Below are 17,520 nucleotides of genomic sequence, written 5' to 3' on the forward strand. Positions count from 1 at the left end.
ACCACTCCTGTCCCGTGTTCGGGAGTGAAATGGTGCCGCTGTATTTCCTGGTTTTCAAGCAGCAAACCTTTTAATTTGTTTAACACAATGGGCGGTATCCTACCAGAGGATGGAGGAAGTTCCTTCAGCCTAAAAAGCACTTATCCGGCAAGTAGCTCTTCAGCTGGAAGAACAGCCACTGAAATTGGAAGAAGGCTTCCAGCTTTGGTGAGGTGATAAGGCCAATAGTTTTTACACAAAGTACAGAAGAAAATTAATTTATTTAGGAGGCAGTAGCTTGAAAAGTATGCTAAAACAAACTGCCTTTATCTTTGTCTGCGTGAGACCATAAGGGATAGAAGCCAATTATCTCAGACTGTTGTAGGAATATGTAACCTATGACTCTCTTGAGCTCTGTGTTATTGTCCCCAAAGGCAGCTAAATGGTATGTTTCTTTTGCAGGCAGCCACCGGGAAAAGTTTTGGAAACAAGGATTTTCGTGCTGCTTTGGAAAACGGAGTCCTACTTTGCGAGTAAGTAATTTGAATTCCTTTCAGGTGAAAATTTATGGTGCAGGATTGGTCCAGAAATTCAATATCAATTCAATAGGCAGATCTTTCAATACTACCTCTATCTTGGGCCCAGCATCAGTATTTCCTCTTCTAAAATGGCCTCTAGCATCATAATTAGCTAAGATAAATTTTAGGTGCCATTTAAAATTTATTTATGCTTTTTTCTCTCAGCTCTGCTACCCTTAATGTGGCTCACCAAAATGCCATAAATAGAACCCATTCATTCATTTATTCAAACAAGCCTACATAGTACATAGGCTTTCCGGCAAAATAATATAACAATAATTAGAATACATGTGAAAGGGAACAATAAATAGAATTCAACTGCAGATCATTCTTTTCCTATCAAGTACGGTATAAAGTTGGGTAAAATTGAACTTTTTTCAGTTCTATGACACTATTATTCATATCTTCTTGCTGATAGTGTCACTTATTTTTTATTTTTTAATGTTATTTATAGTTTGCCTTTCTCACTTGGACTCAACGTGAATTACACAGAGTGAGACAATACAATCAACAAGATGGGGCATTCAGTATTTTTATTTCATTTATTTATTACAGCCCAAGGCCAGCATAAAATATAAAATAAACATCCTATGATAAAATTATACAGCTCCCACTTACAGTATTTTGTCCATACTACTTAATCTGAAGGTTTGCCCATAAGGTCTTTGTTCTTCATAAATGCCTTCCGTTTCCAGTAAACATAAGAGCAAATTTTTGCTGTGTATGTGTGTAAAGTGCCGTCAAGTCGCAGCCGACTTATGGCGACCCCTTTTGGGGTTTTCATGGCAAGAGACTTACAGAGGTGGTTTGCCAATGCCTTCCTCTGCACAGCAACCCTGGTATTCTTTGGTGGTCTCCCATCCAAATACTAACCAGGGCTGACCCTGCTTAGCTTCTAAGATCTGACAAGGCTAGCCTGGGCCATCCAGGTCAGGGCTACAGAATATGAAATATAGGTCACCCTATCTTCCAGTAGATATTCTACCAAGGAGGCCTCAGAGGTGTAGGAATGTTCAAATCGAAATAGGAGGGGAGTAATTAAACAATTTCTGGCATCATCATAATGTTCACAATGGAGCAAAATTTGTGCTAGCTTCTCCACCGTATCCATGGAACAAGAGCATTTGCGTGACTCTCTTGGGCAATGAAGAAGCCTTCCTGGAAGTACAGCAGATGGAAGGGCATCAAATCGGGCCCTAGAAAAGGCCCATCTTAACGTTGGGGAGGGACATTCACTAAGCAACGCAATAGGATTAGGGGTTGTAGAACCAACCAGAAATCTAGAACCGAAGCAAAACCAAAATATTAAAATGACACATGGGCAGAACAATCCTGAAAGGGGGAGAATGGCTTTTGGAGCCGGTGTGTCCCCTGCTCCAGCATAAGTGCCCTTTGCATTGGCTAAGTGGGGCACTAACGCCAATGCAGGGCAACTTACGTCAGCTCGGGGGAGCAACGTGGCAGCGTGAGGCTCGGGAGTTGGCGCTGCCTCCTCAGCAGTGATTCCCTGGCACAAGGATTTCCTGGCGCAAGGTCTAGGTGAGCTGCACATTCTGGAGTGGAGCCTCCTCTCCTCAAACTGGAACTTTGAAGTTGAGCCAACAGCCCTCCCTCCCTGCCTAATATATGCAGATTTCTAGTTGATCAACAAGATCCTTCCAGGACATTCCTAAATGCAGGGCTGTGCAAGTACTCAAAGAGGTACCCCACTCCTTAATTCAGACGAATAATAAAGGTGGAAAGGGAGTGAATGGGGGAGGCGGAAACCTATTGCAAAGGAAAGGAGAGGGGGAAATAGTTCACAGACATGTAGTAGAACAGTACAGGGTGCGTGCTCTGGTTTTACAGGGAGCAATGGGATGGGAGCAATGCTTGGCATCCAGAAAGTGAAGGGGCATATATATGTGTTTGTGTATATGTGATTGCTAGGGTTGCCAGCTCTGGGTTGGGAAATACCTGGAGATTTTGGGGATGGAGCCTGAGGAGGGAGGGATTTGGGGAGGGGTGGGACATCCATGCGATATAATGACATAGCTTCCACCTTCCAAAGTGGCCATTTTCTCCAGGTGAATTGATCTCTGTCGCCTGGAGATCAGTTGTAATAGCAGGAGATCTCCAGGCACCACCTGGCAGTTGGCAACCCTAGTGATTGCCCTGCTAGTCCTCTTAAGTATGTGTCTAATAGGAATACCAACTCTGGCCTGGGAAATTCCTTGAGATTTGTTTTTGGGGGGGATGCTTTGGGAGGTGGGTTTTGAGGAGCAGAGGAAGTTCAGTGGGGTGTAAGGCCTAGAGATCACCCTCCGAAGCAGCCATTTTCTCCAGGGGAACCAATCTCTGTCATCTGGAGTTCAGTTATAATTCTGGGAGATCTCCAGGTGCCACCTGGAGGTTGGTAACCCCAGTGCTTGAGGTTGTCATAGACGCACTTAAGAAGAAACCTAATGGATCAGATCAGCAGTCCATGGAGTCCAGCATCCTCATATCAGCCAACTAGTTGCACTGTACTTGGAGATGCGCTACAACAGTGTGGGAGCAAGTCAAGTCTCAGATGTATAGTGTCCAGATCACGCAAAGTAATGGTATTGCTTTACTCTTCTCTGGTTAGATCTCACCTAGAGTATTGTGTTTAGTTTTGGGCACCGCAATTTAAGAAGGATATAGACAAGCTGGAACGTATCCGGAGGAGGGCAACGAAGATGGTGAGGGGTCTGGAGACCAAGTCCTATGAGGAAAGGTTGAAGGAGCTGGGTATGTTTAGCCTGAAAAGGAGAAGACCAAGAGGGGATATAATAATGATTTCCATTTCCTCAGAAGATCGGACCAGAACCAACGGGTTGAAATTAAATCAAAAGAGTTTCCGTCTAGACACTAGGAAGAATTTTCTAACAGCTAAAGCAGTTCCTCAGTGGAACAGGCTTCCTCGGGAGGTGGTAAGCACTCCTTCCCTGGAGGTTTTTAAGCAGAGGCTAGATGGCCATCAGTCAGCAATGCTGATTCTATGACCTTAGGCAGATCATGAGAGGGAGGGCATCTTGGCCATCTTCTGGTCACTGTGTGTGTGTGTGTGGGGGGGGGAGGTAGTTGTGAATTTCCTGCATTGTTCAGGTGGTTGGACTAAATGACCCTGGTGGTCCCTTCCAACTCTATGATTCAGATTCCAGAGATGAGGCCTAGTGACACCTCATCCTCTATCCCTTTGCGTCCTCTCTGCCTGCCCCAGTGGGTCCTTTTCTTCCTCTAGTACTGAAGTCCCTATTGTCATCTGTGAAAGAGTGAGGATTCCTCCATTGAATCTCTCCCTTCTCTCGGGGTTCTCTGGCTCTGTTCCCTTTTTGTCTGTCTGTAATCTTATGCAAAGTTATGTGGGGTTGGGTAAGTCTGTATAAACATGCAGAGGAGGAAAAAGATAATCAGGCTTCTTATCAGAGAGGCAGGACTAAACATACCCTCATAAATAACTCAACAGTCCTGTTAATGCTTGCTTACTTGGGCAAGGTGAGCCTGTTTGAGCCCTCAGTGTTCCCAGCAGTGAAATGGCCCTTTATTCTTAAGAATGCTTAAAAATGGCAAATCCTCTGTGTTAAGTTTGAGCAGCTAATCCTGCACTAAGCACTTACCTCTCCACATCAGTGTTTTCCACCATCTTTGTCGTTGAGGCCATAGTATGTATAGTGGTTAGTTTGACTAGGGAGACCGGGGATTGGAACGCGAAAACCTTACTGGTGACCTTGGCCCAAACCTACCTCATAAGTAGGGTTGCCAGGTCCCTCTTCACCACCGGTGGGAGGTTTTGGGGGCAGAGCCTGAGGAGGGTGGGGTTTGGGGAGGGGAAGGACTTCAATGCCATAGAGTCCAATTACCAAAGCGGCCATTTTCTCCAGGGGAATTGATCTCTTATCGGCTGGAGATCAGTTGTAATCGCAGGAGATCTCCAGCTAGTGCCTGGAGGTTGGCAACCTTACTCATAGGGTTGTTAGAGTAAAGGGGGAGGCACTTATTCCACTCTGAGTTCCTTGGAGGAAAACTGGATAAAATGAAATAAATTATTTTTTTATTAATTATAATAGCATCTTACAGTTGGAGGGTTCCCCCCCCCTACAATACTTGCAGTTTCTGGGGCTACAATTCGGTGCAGAATTGTTTTAATACTGGAACAATTTTGGATCTGGTAGGCTGAAATTCTTCTGAACAAATAAGCAGTCCTCTAGTTTGTGCTATGAGAGAAGGAAATTTCAAAAGTTTTCATAACTGTAAAGTGTGGGTGGTGTTCTTCCTTAGAGCTGAAAAATGCCTAACAGGTGCTTTAGAAATGCTTGGGTCTAATTGTCTTGTCATGCATTTGGCAATAAGAATATGAGAATTTGTGACATTTGGCAGATGGGACTAGCCTTCTGAAGCATCCGGACATACTAATGAGCGCCCACTGGTGAGTTACGTGCGTCCTGACTTGGATGATAGTCTTTAAAAATGGGAAACTTTCTGAGAATGCAAAACTACGTTGCTCTAACTTGTTTTGTTCTGTGGCTAAATTTTATAGATGGTTCACTTTATAATTTTTAAGTGTTTATGAGCAAACTGTGGGGAGGAATGTTCTTACCTGTTGCTATGCTATTTTAAAACAGTAGAAACCTTCAGTTATAGTCTTGGTTGCCAGATTATAGATGGTTTAAGTTGTCTCGTCTCCATTTTATGGGGGTTGGAGCCACTGAGAGGGCCAGGAAAGTGAACAGGGATGTATTTCCCCTATTATTCTCCTGGCAAAGATGAGGGCGACCAGGCCTGTTTCCATCCCAAGTAGCCACTGCTTCGCCCAGGATTTGAACTTTGGTGACTGGCAGTAATTGTGTAGGCAGAGCTCACCCTAATTAGGAGGGCGTCTCACAACTGCTTCTTTCAACACAGCTTGGACTACTTTTTCCTTCCGACGTTTAGCACCTCCTAGCACCACTCCACCCACACGCCCCAGCTAGAAAAGTGACCTGTGTCAACCTCGGCGTGGTACGACATGCTTCTAATGTGTGGACAGTTTGCCCGCTTCATCAGGCCTCACTGCATGTCATCCCTACAACTAGGACCAGACTCTGCTCCAGTAGCATCCTGAGACTGAAATGAACCAACCATGGCATCCAGGTTATGGGGGATGCCAAAAGCTAGAATTGCCAACCTCCAGGTGGTGGCTGGAGATCTCCCGCTATTACAACTGATCTCCAGCCGATAGAGATCAGTTCACCTGGAGAAAATGACCACTTTGGCAATTGGACACTATGACATTGAAGTATTTCCCCTCTCTAAACCCTGCGCTCCTCAGGCTCTGCCTCCAAAATCTCCCAAGTGTTTCCCAACCCAGAGCTGGCAACCCTACCAAAAGCATACCATGCTTGATGGTATCAAAAGCTGGTTAGAGGTTTGGGAGGAGCAGTGAAGTGCCCCTCCTCTCTCTCCCAGTGGGGGGAGGGAGGGAGAGAGAAAGAGAAGACTCTGGGGCTAGGCTAGCCCGATTTCATCAGATCTTGGAAGCTAAGCAGGGTCAGCTCTGGCTAGTATTTGGATGGGAGACCGCCAAGGAAGTCCAGAGTCGTGATGCAGAGGCAGGCAATGGTAAACCACCTCCAAAGGTCTCTTTCCTTGAAAACCCCACCAGGTTTGCCATAAGTCAGATGTGACTTGCCAGTACACCACCAGGTTTCTCTGCAGCTGGATTGCCCCCGTCAGATGCTCAAGCAGTTTACCCAAACAAGGGTTGTTAGCAATGGGCCGACAGTGAGAAGTATTGTTGGGTGCTGTTTAGGGGGTCTTCTTTCTAAAATGTGGTCTTACAGCAATTTCCCTTAAAGCAGCAGGAACTGTTTCCTTTCTGAAGGAGGAATTCACAACCTCAAGAAACCTATATGACGAACAGTTGATCTGTAATTTGGTGCTTTGAGTTGAATCTCAGAGTTGAGCTCATGGCCCTCAATTGGAACATTTTAACCTGACAAATAAAGTAGCAGAATATGTAACTATGGCTAAACTAACATCTTTAGTGCGCAATAGATCAACCTCTGAGTTTTATGATAAATGGAAAATATTGTTTGATTGAATAGCTGTTAATTAATTAAAAAAACCAATAGAATGTAAGAATTTAAGTAAAAAAATCTACTGTAAAATATGAAAACACAATAGTCCAAAGAATGTATAATTGAATTGAAATCATAGAATAAGTTCCAGTGTTTGTATGTTTTATTTACCAGTTTGAAAAATATTTTTAAAAGAACATTTTAACCTTCTAGTTTTAATAATATACTGCTTTTGTTCTACTTGATATTAATTAGCTAGGTACTTCTGCATTCCCCCCCATTTTTAAGTATCTAAATTTTAATTGTATTTTGTACTTGTTTTACATTGTATTATTCAGTTTGATGGTCTATGACTGCAAATAAAATGATGAACATTTTAACCTGTTGCTTGAAACACACACACATCCGAACATATTAGGGCACTTTCAGGGACAAGATCAGTTTTAAATCTATTATAAATGGCTCAAATAACGCAAGTGAGAATTGTTTGCAACAGTTATTAATTTCAGTCATCTGTGAATTTAGCCCTAGAGTGAAATTACACTACAAAGTGTGATTAACTCTCCTCCTTTTTTTTCTAGTCTGATTAACAAGATCAAGCCTGGCATCATTAAAAAGATTAATCATCTGTCAACGCCAATAGCTGGCCTGGTAAGTAATGAAATACTCTTTTTGTATTGTCAGCATTGCCATCAGGATTTTCTTGATTTTTGCCACCAAATAAATAACATGCTAGCATTGCATTTTTAAAGCAGAAATAAATGACGTGAGTTTAGGCATTTCATGGCAGTGATGTCATACAGCATAGTACTGGAATTAATAAATTCTCACCGTGCTTTTAACAGCTTGATGCTCTGGATTGGATGCAGTGGTTTGTAAATGCAAGGATCTCATATCTTGCCTTCCTCCTGCATTCCTTTCCAAGTCAAGAAAAGTTGATGCATGGAGTTGCAGGACCCACATGGACGAAAAGCCATGTGACATTGTTGAAAATGGGAAATCTCCCCCTCTTAGCTCATCCCATGAATGGAACTGCACTGATGGAAGTGGAGGGGCAATTTCATTCTCATTGCCCTCCCGCTCCCCACCACAGCCTCCTAATCACTGTGGTTATTAGTCTATACGATCCCACAACTTTCCCAGGATTGGAAAGGATTTGCTGGGGGAACTGAATGTAGGAAAGATGTAACCATTGGTGCTTTTTGTTGACAGATCTCTGAATCCAACCCTCTTAGGCTATTTGAATTAAATTAAAAAATTTCTCTTAATATTAACCCCACTAAGGAAATACTAATCTTGTCATAATGCCTAAGTCTAGAGATACTTCTTGCCTCCAAACAGAAGAATGTGACCAGTTTTTGAGGGACTATTCCATTGTGTAGGGCAACACGGCCTTAGCGGATGCTGTATTTTAGCAATCCTAAGCAAAGCTTAGTGGTCTTGTAGGAGCCCTGTGGCATAGACTGTTAAGCTGCAGTATTGCAGTCAAAAACTCTGCTCACGACCTGAGTTCAATCCCGATGGAGGTTGGGTTCAGGTAGCCGGCTCAAGGTTGACTCAGCCTTCCATCCTTCCGTAGTCAGTGAAATGAGTACCCAGCTTGCTGGGGGTAAAGTGTAGATGTCTGGGGATGGCAATGGCAAACCACCCCATAAAAATACTCTGCATAGTAAACGTTGGGATGTAACATCACCCCACAACCTGGTGCTTGCACAGGGGACTACCTTTACCTTTAAGCAGGTCTACTTAAAGGTAAGTCCTGTGTTATTTGATAGGGGCTTACTCTCATGAAAATGTTTTAGGATTGCTCTGTTAATCTACCTCTTCGGCAGCGTGGTATAGTGGCTAAGAGCAATGGTTTGGAGCACCGGGTTTGATTCCCCACTCCTCCATATGAGCGGCAGAGGCTAATCTGGTGAGCTGGATTTGTTTCCCCGCTCCTACACATGAAGCCAGCTAGGTGACCTTGGGCTAGTCACAGTTCTCTCTGAACTCTTTCAGCCCCACCTATCTCACAGGGTGTCTGTTGTGGGGAGGGGAAGGGAAGGTGATTGTAAGCTAGTTTGATTCTCCCTTAAGTGGTAGAGAAAGTCAGCATATAAAAACCAACTCTTCCTCTTCTTCCTCTCCTCCTCCCTCCTCCTCCTCCTCCTCTTCCTCTTCTTCCTCCTCCTCCTCCTACCTGCCTTCAAAATCTGATGTCTAGTCAAGGTTTATACTCTCTTCTGGCGCAGTTAAGTAAAATACCTGTTTCGGAAGTTGGTTGGTGCTCTTTTCGAATATCTTAAACTGAGGCATAGAAATACATAGGAAAGGGAGGGCTTTGGTGCCATTTGACCTGAAAAGGCAGGGGGAATAGAGAGCACATTTCCTGTGTCTTGAATGATGAGCAGGAGGATCTGACGTACTTGGCTTTTTCACCCTTTGCTCTGTTCAAAATGTCACAAAGTTTAGCCGTTAACAAAGGGCGGTCTGGTTGGGCAACATAACTCACGTGAGGTGGATTCCCTTAGAAGCCATAAAAACCGAAAAGCAATCCGTTTAATTTATCTGCAAGGGTAGTAAGCGTAGTGCTAACCGCAGAACCTATGGAATGGTTCTAAACGCCATTTGTCACAAAGTGCATACAGATGTTAATAAATTTGGAAATGTTTGGGGAAGATTGATGTACTTGGTTGTTTTTGAACTCGGTTGCATTTTGTACTGCAAGAAGGGCAGCGTTCCAGTTAGCAAATTCCATCTGTATGATACCCTTTGCATAGAAATTCCATGAACGTTGGACTTTGAAGCTGCATATAATACACCAACGAGTTTTGAAGTAAGCATTTCCATAAGAAAAACAAAAGTTGTTTCCTTCATACAGAGAGAGTGATCCTATATTCTGACTAAAGAATGTACCCTTCCATGCAAAATAAGTCATTCCTGAACAGTTACAGAGGATGGATATCTTTCTTTGCCCTAGAATTGCAGGGGTTGTATGTATCACATATTCTACATATAGTTTTGGCATCTAATGAGTTTACGTTGGGACATATCGGTATGGAGAGGAATTTGGGGTTGGTAGGAATAGAACATCAGGCGAATTTGTCTCTCGCTATATATTTTCATGATGTCCAGGCCCTGAAAAGTATATGTCTATGAGTTCAGCCTACACACCTCCCAGATTCACATACATAAAGGAAGAGAGATTGCAGCTGGTACAGGTTATGATACCTTGCATGGTGCCATCTCCAGTTATTTATCCCACGCTTGCGGTGTGCAAGAATAGAAGCAACCTAGACATGGGAGAACCATCTGCACAAATGCATGTTAGAGATGCCTAGGCATTGCATTCTTAGCACAGTGTTGAAGCTGGAGATCTGAAGACAGGTGGGGTATGGGACGGGTATTGCTCAGAATGAGGTCAGCATCAACAGCATTAGAAGACCAGGTGGAACCACCTTAGCCCCTGAGGTCATTCGATACCTTCTGGACTAGCAACTCTACCCCATTGGCCTTCTGCATTGGTAGCAGAGAACCAATCTGGTATACTGGTTAAGAGCAGTAGACTCTAATCTGGAGAACCGGGTTTGATTCCCCACTCCTCCACATGAGCGGTGGACTCCAATCTGGTGAACTGGGTTGGTTTCCCCACTCCTACACATGAAGCCAGCTGACTGACCTTGGGCTAGTCAAAGCTCTCTTAGAGCTCTCTCAGCCCCACCTACCTCACAAGGTGTCAGCTGTGGGGAGAGGAAGGGAAGGAGATTGTAAACTGGTTTGATTCTCCTTGAAAGGTAGAGAAAGGTCAGGCATTTTATCTGTCTCTAGGGACTCTGAGTTGAGCTAGTTTGAATGCGATTTACATGTCATCATTCACCTTGTCTGTGGCATTGTGCTGTTGCAAATGTTATTGAACAGTTTGTGTTGCTGGTTAGATAAATTCCTCAGACTAAAGAAAATGTAGAAGAAATTAGCACATGTTATGATGCATATGTAAAGTAAAGGGAGGCCATGTAAAATGTGGTCTCCTTTCTGAAGATACCTGGTTTCCTATATAGTGGAACATAAGAACATAAGGAAAGCCATGCTGGATCAGACCAAAGTCCATCAAGTCCAGCAGTCTGTTCACACAGTGGCCAGCCAGGTGCCTCTAGGAAGCCCTCAAACAAGACATCTGCAGCAGCCTTATCCTGCCTGTGTTCCATAGCACCCAATATAATTGGCATGCTCCTCTGATCCTGGAGAGAATAGGTATGCATCATGACTAGTATCCATTTTTACTAGTAGCCATGAATAGCCCTTTCCTCCATGAACATGTTCACTCCCCTCTTCAAGCCTTCCAAGTTGGCAGCCATCACCACATCCTGGGGCAGGGAGTTCCACAATTTAACTATACGTTGTGTAAAGAAATATTTCCTTTTATCAGTTTTGAATCTCTCACCCTCCAGAGATAGGCCTACTTTGAATTTGAAACATATGAAGCTGCCTTCAGACAGAGGTCTGTAGAGGTCAATATTGCCTATTCTGATTAGTAGCAGCTCTCCAGGAACTTAAGTGGAGATCATTCACATCACTTATTACCTGGTCGATTTAACTGGATGTGCCAGGGATTTTACCTTGGGCTTTGAAGTAAAGACTCTTAAAACTGGAGTCCCCAATGAAGCGGCCGTGGACACCACGTTGCTTGCTGACCACTTCCCTGGCTCCCACCAAGTGTTTTTAGAATGTGAGCAGGGCTTATGATTGGCCCTTGGAGATCCGAGTGGCTGTGTAGACTTAAAAAAACATTGTTTCAGTGGCAGCTGCCACCACAGTGTTGAATATATTTTCTCCCACTCCTCTTTCTCTGGGTATTTTTAAAATTACTCTTCTTTCCCCCTGCACTTGGACTTCCTCTGTGTGGTTGGTTCCGCTTCCTGGAGCAGCCATTTTGTGCTTGGGCTCACCACCCCATGTCAGAATTCCAAAGGTGCCAACTAGGGTTGCCGGGTCTCTCTTCGCCACCGGTGGGAGGTCTTTGGGGTGGAGCCTGAGTAGGGCGGGGTTTGGGGAGGGGAGGGAATTCAATGCCATAGAGTCCAATGGCCAAAGTGGTCATTTTCTCCAGGTGAACTGGTCTCTGTCGGCTGGAGATCAGTTGTAATAGCGGGAGATCTCCAGCTAGTACACGGAGGTTGGCAACCCTAGTGCCCACAGGCTCTAAAAGGTCAGAGACCCCTTCTCTAAGAGATACTGATAAAGGTCCCGAGACAAGCTCCTAAGATGGAATATGGTGGTTAGAATCTTAGAGTTGGAAGGGACCTCCAGGGTCATCTAGTCCAACCTCCTGCACAATGCAGGAAATTCAGTGGCTCAGTGGTTGAGCATCTGCTTGGCATGCAGAAGGTCCCAGGTTCAATCCCAGGCATCTCTAATTGAAGGGACAAGGCAAGTAGGTGATGTGAAAGGCCTCTGCCTGAGACCCTGGAAAGCCGCTGCGGGTCTGAGTAGTGATGTGGACTCCCTAATTACCTTAATATTCAGTTAGGCAATAAAGGAAGGAGGTTGACTGAGCTTACAGCTGATTTATTGATCAATAAGGTCAAGCTGGGTGAGCCAGAATGACAGACGGACAGCTCTGCACTCCGGTCACACAGAGGGAGGAGCAATGCAAGAGGTTATATAGACATTTGCCATTCCAAATATCATTCGGTGCTGCTTGTCACTGCCACGTCATTAGCTTATACCCCGCCTGTGTGAGCATGGCTACATTACATGAATAGACCTCTATTGTTCCCTTGTAGGGAGAAGCGAAAGTATCAGAAAGGAGGAATAGGTGGGAGGGATGCTGTGGGAGGGATGCTCTCATGTGAGAGGGAACATTCCAGCCTTTGGCCTGTGTGTGTGTGTGTGTGTGTGTGTGTCTGTGTGTGTCTACTTGCTGAGGGAAAGGGGGGCCACTGGGCAGCGGCTTCTGTGGGTACATGTGTAGCCTGCGTGTCTGAACGTGATTACTCAATCACAACAGTAGACAATACTGACTTTGATGGACCAAGAGTCCAATTCAGTATAAGGCAGCTTCATGTGTTCATGTGTTCTCCTCCACACCCCCAGTGACCCCTACTCCATGCCCAGAAGATGCCCCCCCCCAAAAAAAATCCTCCAGAATCTCTGACCTGGAGGAAAATTGCTTCCTGACCCCATAGTGTCAATTGGCATGTAAGAAAGGGCTACGAGAGCCAAACACTGATGCAACCCTTCCTGCCCTCCCTCTCATGATCTGCCTAAATTCACAGAATCAGCATTGCTTTCAGAAGGCCATCTAGTCTCTGCTTAAAAACCTCCAAAGAAGGAGAGCCCACTGCCTCCTGAGGAAGCCTGTCCCACTGGGGAACCACTCGAACTGTCAGAAACTGCTAACTGTAGCAGGGTGGGCCTTCTTTGCACACGCAGGAGTAGAAACAAGCTGCAGAGATAGTACGTTGAGAGTTAGCCAGTGGAAGGAAAGTGAAAGCTTATGCCCCTGTGGTTAAGGCTCAGCGCTGTACATGTACTGCAAAATGTATGTCTCAACTTTGCGTATGGAGACATGCTTATTTAACCCACCAGCCAGCACAAAAACTGGCAACCGGGCTATCAATTGGGAACGTTCCCTTTCCCTGTGTGTTTTGATTGGACACATACTCATATTTTCCTCTGTTATTTCATTCTTTCACTTGCTTGGTAGGTGCGTACGGTTGCCAGGTCCCACTTCGCCTCCAGTGGGAGGTTTTTTGGGCAAAGCCTGAGGAGGGTGGGGTTTGGGGAGAGTAAGGACTTCATTGCCATAGAGTCCAATTGCCAAAGCAGCCATTTTCTCCAGGTGAACTGATCTCTATTGGCTGAGATCAGTTGTAATAGCAGGAGACCTCCAGCTAGTACCTGGAGGTTGGCAGCCTTATAGGTGTGGGTGTAGGGTTGCCAGCTCCGGGTTGGGAAATACCTGGAGATTTTGGGGGTGGAGCCTGAGGAGGGAGGGACTTCAATGGGGTATAATGCCATAGAGTCCACCTTCCAAAGCAGCCATTTTCTCCAGGTGACCTGATCTCTGTCGCCTGGAGATCAGTTGAAATAGCGGGAGATCTCCAGCCACCACCTGGAGGTTGGCGCCCCAATGTGGGTGCGTCCTGAGCGGCTGTTCAGGGTGGAACCACCGATGCCATTTATGGACTTGTTTGCAGGCAATTAAGCGGAGCAGTGCAGCGAAGGTGATCAAAGGTCACAGGTGCCATATAAAATAAACATACTTCCCCCCCCCCCCCGCCGTAGAGCACACACGCCATAGAGCGCACACATTTGCTTGTCTTTACATTGGCAGCAGCAACTGGAGCCCTGACAGGCCCTGTTAACACAAACTAGTTAAGCCAGAACAAAGTTTGTTTGTTTTTTAGTCAGAATTGAGTTTTGGTGTGTCTCACCTTCACCCTCGCAGTCTTTGAAGAACCCGCTCCTGGGTCAAGTGTCAGCTATGAGCAGTCAGCCCTGACTAACGGTGGCCGGATGAGGCGTGTTTGCAATTTGCCATGCCCTTAATACTTCCTGGGCGCTGCCATGCCTGCCCAGGGTCAGGTATTGTTGAGGCTGTATTTCTTCTCCAACGGTGGTTTCGGGAGTGAATTTCTGTGCCGTCACTTCTGATTGTCGGCATTCTCCTCTGTTCTCTCCATGGCACACATGCAAACTCTCAAAGGTTATAGTAAGGTCTCACCACCCCTGCAAGTTACTAATTTTTAAGTGATGGGTACAGATATAGACTAGAGCTGGTGTCCCCAAGGTGGTGCCTGTGGGTGCCATAGTTAGGGTTGCCAACCTCCAGGTGCTGGAGAAAATAAACACCGCTGTACAATTATCCAAGGATTTAGAAGCTAGTACAGGAGCGAAACACTACATAAACAAAGCGCAAATAGATTTATAAATAGCTACGTGCAATTACATACAATACGAGACATTATATACACAAAAAGACCTACAAGAAGTCATTCATAAATATTCATATTTTTAAATGTCCAAACAAGGTACACATTCTTCTTCCACAAGCTAATCTCATGTAGTCCAATGGATGCCAATAGTAATGGAGGATACGGCCGTTTCAAATTCTTGGCAATTTAACAATTCTTCTTCAGTCCTTCCTATTCATATAAATGGTTTAAAAATTCAAATATTTATTGACAGATAAAATGATTGTAATTGTAATTTGAATTTTTAAACCATTTATATGAATAAGAAGGACTGAAGAAGAAGTGTTAAATTGCCAAGAATTTGAAACGGCCGTATCCTCCATTACTATTGGCATCCATTGGACTACATGAGATTAGTTTGTGGAAGAAGAATGTGTACCTTAATATTGTCGAAGGCTTTCACGGTCAGAGTTCATTGGTTCTTGTAGGTTATCCGGGCTGTGTAACCGTGGTCTTGGAATTTTCTTTCCTGACGTTTCGCCAGCAGCTGTGGCAGGCATCTTCAGAGTAGTAACACTACAGAGTAGTTACTACTCTGAAGATGCCTGCCACAGCTGCTGGCGAAACGTCAGGAAAGAAAATTCCAAGACCACGGTTACACAGCCCGGATAACCTACAAGAACCAATGTGTACCTTGTTTGGACATTTAAAAATATGAATATGAATATTTATGAATGACTTCTTGTAGGTCTTTTTGTGTATATAATGCCTCATATTGTATGTAATTGCACGTAGCTATTTATAAATCTATTTGCACTTTGTTTATGTAGTGTTTCGCTCCTGTACTAACCTCCAGGTGCTAGCTGGAGATCTTCTATTTCAACTGATCTCCAGCTGATAGAGATCAGTTCCCCTTGAGAAAATGGCCGCTTTGGCAATTGGCATTGAAGACCCTACCCAAACCCCACCCTCCTCAGGCTCCACCTCAAGAACCTCCCACCGGTGGCAAAGAGGGACCTGGCAACCCTAGCCATCGCACCTATTGATACCTTTCCTAGCGTCCACCAAGGTGGGACTTTTGCCCAGTAAGGCTTCCGATTGGCCATTGAAGGTTTGATTGGCTGTGCAGATTTTTAAAAGCATTGCTTTGGCAGTAGTTGGAGGCTTCAGAATGAAAGCATTATGGCTTCACTTGCTTTCACGGTTGCCACCTTGATGCCATCATGGAGAAGAAAAAAAGCCTCGCCTTCAACAACGGCAGCTGCCAGCAGTTGACTTGGGAAGGTGGGAAGGGCTGTGGAAAAAGGAACACCCAAGGTGGAAAAAGCATGGAGGACTGTTTCATGCACCTATCAAAGGAACACTTTTTGTGTGTGAAAGTATGAAAGTTTGACACACACATTTAGCACACCGCTGACGTCACTGCCATGTGGAGGCCCAGTTCATAGTTTTAGTTCATAGGATTGCCATAGGATTAGTTCATAGGATTGCCAACCTCCAGGTGGTGGCTGGAGATTCCCTCTATTACAACTGATCTCCAGGCGACAGAGATCAGTTCACCTGGACAAAATGGCCGCTTTGGAAGGTGGACTCTCTGACATTATACTGCATTGAAGTCCCTTCCCTCCCCAAACCCCTCCCTCCTCAGGCCCTACCCCCCTCAAAATCTCCAGGTATTTCCCAACCTGGAGCTGACAACCCTAGTAGTTCAGTGCATTGGTTTGTGGTGTGGGGTGATGATAAGAAGTCAGTTTGCTCTTACCTTACAGTAAGCAGAGATTAATGTCTGGGAATTTTGGCCTCCCCAGTCTTGTGATCAGCCCCTCTTTCCATATGCTTCAAAGACAATAAGTAATTCTTATACATCTGTGATGCATAATGAGGTACAAAGGCCTTTTGTCTTCCTGATATAAAAAAAAGCCCAAAGGCCTTTTTATAGGCTATACTTTCCCCCCTAATAAATGGTGTGCTGCAATAGCTTGGTTATGACATGCAGCTCCAAGCTCCTGAATTATCATGAGTTTTTATGGTCAGCATAATGGATTCCTTATGTATAAAAGGCTTATTTATAACTTTGAAAATCTCTAGTTTGTAGCATGGGAGTATTTTTAAAAAAACATATATTCCCTCGAGTTATGCTGTACAGTAGTTAAAGGGGTGGTAAAGTAGAAACTAAATGTGATTTAGATGCTTAAGGCGCATGAAAGAATATTGATCTAAGTTTGTAACCATTGGAAGTTATATTAGAAAATGCCTAAGAACACTGGAATGTCTTGCAATGGAGGACATTTTATAGCAAAAAGCATTCTAATGCATTCCACCAAATTAGCCTCGACATTCCTGTGATATAGATGTCTGTCCTTTTTCCCCAAAGGCCAAATGTGAGGTTTTTACTAGCGAACCTGTTGAAATTATCTCCCTCCCTTTCTCTCATCCCGCTACTGTGTTCTACATCCTTGATGCACAACTTCATTCGGTGTAGTCAGTGGGGAACTGAACACTTCCTGGGGGTCAAAAATCTAGGGTTACCAACTCTGGCATGGGAAATTCCTAAAGATTTTTTTTTGGGGGGGGGGGTCTGTGAAGATGGTGAGTTTGGGGAGGAATTTCACCTAAATCTATGGTTAGGGTTGTCAGGTACCTACTTGCCATCGGCGGGAGCTTTGTATTTGGGCTTGGGGGGGGGGCGAGTGCCACGAAAACATCACTTCCAGGTTTACCCCAGAAGCGAGAGACGCTCTAACTAGTCTTAACACATTTCTTAAAAAAAAACAAAAAACGGTGGAAACCATAGAGTTTTTGGAGGACTGCTAGAATGTCCCTGTTTGGAATGGCAGAGGATGCATATGAAAGGTATTTAAAATTGACGTTCCTTTCCTTAATGATACAGCTTTATTGTCCAAAGCCTAACCACACTAATATACATATATACACATACATAGACATGCTTACGCACATGCACGCATATATACACAGACACAGATACATTTTAATCTCCCTTTAAAA

The 17,520-nt window shown here is 44.5% G+C and overlaps 1 protein-coding gene across 1 annotated transcript in view; it reads left to right on the forward strand.

The window, feature by feature from the left end:
* The first annotated feature begins 442 nt into the window (after positions 1 to 442).
* The window catches only part of LMO7 (LIM domain 7), a 112,015-nt gene continuing 94,937 nt past the window's right edge, over positions 443 to 17,520 (forward strand). Inside the window, exons 1-2 of the mRNA XM_056861866.1 lie at positions 443 to 512; positions 7,198 to 7,267. The gene's annotated coding sequence lies outside the window, so the exon portion shown is untranslated. The remainder of the gene's footprint in view (positions 513 to 7,197; positions 7,268 to 17,520) is intronic.

This window comes from Euleptes europaea, chromosome 16 (assembly GCF_029931775.1).
Source record: "Euleptes europaea isolate rEulEur1 chromosome 16, rEulEur1.hap1, whole genome shotgun sequence".
NCBI classification, from domain to species: Eukaryota; Metazoa; Chordata; class Lepidosauria; order Squamata; family Sphaerodactylidae; genus Euleptes; species Euleptes europaea.